This window comes from Empidonax traillii, unplaced genomic scaffold (genome assembly GCF_003031625.1).
Source record: "Empidonax traillii isolate 1590-97213 ecotype Southwest subspecies unplaced genomic scaffold, ASM303162v1 scaffold475:size860808, whole genome shotgun sequence".
Classification (NCBI taxonomy): Eukaryota; Metazoa; Chordata; class Aves; order Passeriformes; family Tyrannidae; genus Empidonax; species Empidonax traillii.
The window spans coordinates 373861-376512 of NW_020955668.1; the positions used below are offsets into that span (position 1 = coordinate 373861).

Below are 2652 nucleotides of genomic sequence, written 5' to 3' on the forward strand. Positions count from 1 at the left end.
GGAGGCACCGGGCGCCGCCGCCGCCGCCTTTAAACGGGCCGGGGGGGGCGGCGCGGGGAACGCTCCGCGCCTCCCGAGCGCGCGTGCGCCCCGCCGGCCGCGCCGCCCCCCCCGGCGGGATTCGCGGGCCGGGAGGGGGCGCGGCGGGGCCGGGCCGGGCCGTGCGGGGCCTGCGCGGAGGGAGCGCCTCCCGCCCCTTCCCCGCGGCTCTGCCCGCCTTCCCTTCCCCTTCCTCCGCCGCCGCCCTGCTTCCCTGTGCCCGGCGAGCCGCGCTGCTGCCCCAGGGCCGGGAGCGCTGCGGCCCCCGAGGAACCCGGCGCAGGTAGCTTTGACACGCTGCCCTTCAGCCGGGGGAAAACGGGGCCTCTCCTGGCGCGGGTGCAGCTGCGAGCGGAGGTGTGTTCACACAGAGCAGCGTGCAGCACTCGCAGCGAAAGCTGCCGGGAATAACCCAGCTCGCCCACGTGTGTTTAGGTGTCCCCTCGCAAGAGGGGACAGAGGCTGCAAGTGCAGCTGTTAACATGACAGCTTTCGGAGAACCACAGAGTCAGTGGGGCTGGAAGAGACCTCTGAGCTTTATCTGCTTTGTCTGCTCAGCTGTTGGCCCTTTGCTGGGTGTTGGTCCATTAAAATCCGTGTTTTTTATGTAGCTCGGGTGTTTGCACCTCTAAGGCTATTGCTTTAAACTGTGCAAGATCTGCTTTCAGAGCGTGGGTGATAGCGTGTAGTGGTATTGAACCATGTTCGTTTTAAAAGTAAGTGGATCATTTTCTGTAGGTTTACGCCGCTAATTGGAAAATACAGTGGGGTGTTACTCTTTAGGCTTGTGGGAGGCCAATGCCTTAGGGCATAACCAGGAATAACCTGGGAATAACCAGGAAGTTGGTTTATCTCTGTGGAAATCTCTCTAACCACTGTGGACATCCAAGGGCTGTGCTACAAGGCTTGTGGGCAAGTGATTTGATGTGTATTTGTCAGCAGGAAGCTTAGTCATATAGTCTTTGAACATACATAAACTCTTTGGGCAATTGATACTCAGTTTTTATCTTGATATAATGTGGTTCTCTGTCCCAAGATTCAGAAGAATTTGTCCTAAGGTCCACTAGTAAGACTACTTCTTATCTGTAATGAGGATGGTTTATAACTGTATCCTAGAGAGCAAAGATCCTTGATATTAAGTGATACGGAAAATAAAACAAGAAAAGAGTTTGTTCTTAGGCCAGTTTGTTCTTTGGATGTTCCCACAGGGCTTCAGAAACAAACTTACTGATTTGTTTTTCTGTCCATACTCTAAGTGGTTCATGGAAAACTTCTATTTTGGTGTTAATTTTGAGGTCACAGGGTTGCAGTGTTCTCAGTGGTTGTATCAGCTTTGAGGTACTATTTGATTTCAGTCATCTACAGGTTCTCAATTAAATCTCAGTTTCTGTACAGGTTCTTAAGTTTTTCTTAGGAAAGAAGGCGGTGAAAGATCTTGTGGCAATTAGTCCTTATGAGCTAATTATTTTCACCTTGTTCCATAGGTTAGAATACCATTTCACATACATAAAGGTTAAATGAAAAATATGATTAGCCAGTTTAGGCAAGCATGCAGAGGTATATCTTAAGGTTAACATGCTTAGCTCCTATCCTGCTTTCAGCTGTGGTCTCTCTGATTTACGAGCTTCACTTAAGTATCAGCTGCTTGCAGTATCAGGCTGTGTTTGCAGTACACGTTTGGGGATGTATTTGAGACTAAGTATGGGACACGACAATGAAGAGAACCAAGTGGATCTCTGCAGAGGTTCAGTCACACAACTGTATTAGGAGCAGTGCAAATACACCAAAGCCACCCTCCTTTCTAAACAGGACTGGATTTTTGACAAAATATTCAACAAGCTGTGTGCTGAATGCTGAGAATAACTAAATCAGGTTGTTAATTTTCTTAGCCTTTAAATGTTGTAAGAGAGAAGATAACTTAGGATTTTTGTTTGCACATTCTTATGACTGAAATAATGTGTACATTTTACAGGCAGTTTACCGAACTCCATACCATATTTCTGTGTGATTCAAGTCCCTTCTGGAGGCAAGAGGAATGACACTGAGGCTATCCAAGAATAACAGAGGCCATATACCCCATTCCAGTATTCTTATGTGGTAAGTGGTGAGCAGATAAATATTTGTCAGAGAAAATTAAAAATGGCATGCTTTAGAATGAGTTCAAGCAGGTATGAAAGTGGCAATTGCAACAATAAAAGAGGAACTCTATCATTTTTGCTCTTGTATAGCGTGTGGGGAGCCATCAGAAAATTCACATTTGAATCAGTAAAAAATCACTGACTTCATTAATTTCATACTGGATGTTTGTCTTAGGCCTACATCTGGAGAGAGATACATAGAGAAAACTCAATATCTGTGTGGTAGGAGCTGTCTATGATTCATGGACTTTGCAGCAAGGTCTTATCCAACTGTGTGTACATGATGGGTGTCTGTTTCTATTTAAACTCTGTGAATTATAGTTGAGGGACACAAGTTGATTTAATTTTCTAAGCTTCCTCTAAAACATAGAGAAATTTTAACAGATTATTTTTATTATAGATAAGAGCAATAATAAACACTGCATTGCGCCTTCCTAAAGCAATCTGCAGTTTCAAGATGTGAATTATCAATTTT

General features: G+C 46.0%; 1 protein-coding gene across 4 annotated transcripts in view; it reads left to right on the forward strand.

Moving 5' to 3' along the window:
• The first annotated feature begins 255 nt into the window (after window positions 1-255).
• Window positions 256-2652, forward strand: part of SHLD2 (shieldin complex subunit 2) — a 53434-nt gene continuing 51037 nt past the window's right edge. For 2 of the 4 annotated variants that reach the window (XR_003572583.1, XM_027895938.1), the window contains exon 1: window positions 1466-2136. The gene's annotated coding sequence lies outside the window, so the exon portion shown is untranslated. Of the gene's footprint in view, window positions 323-977; window positions 1378-1465; window positions 2137-2652 lie in introns of those variants that run through there. The other 2 variants (XM_027895939.1, XM_027895940.1) reach the window with 2 other exon arrangements.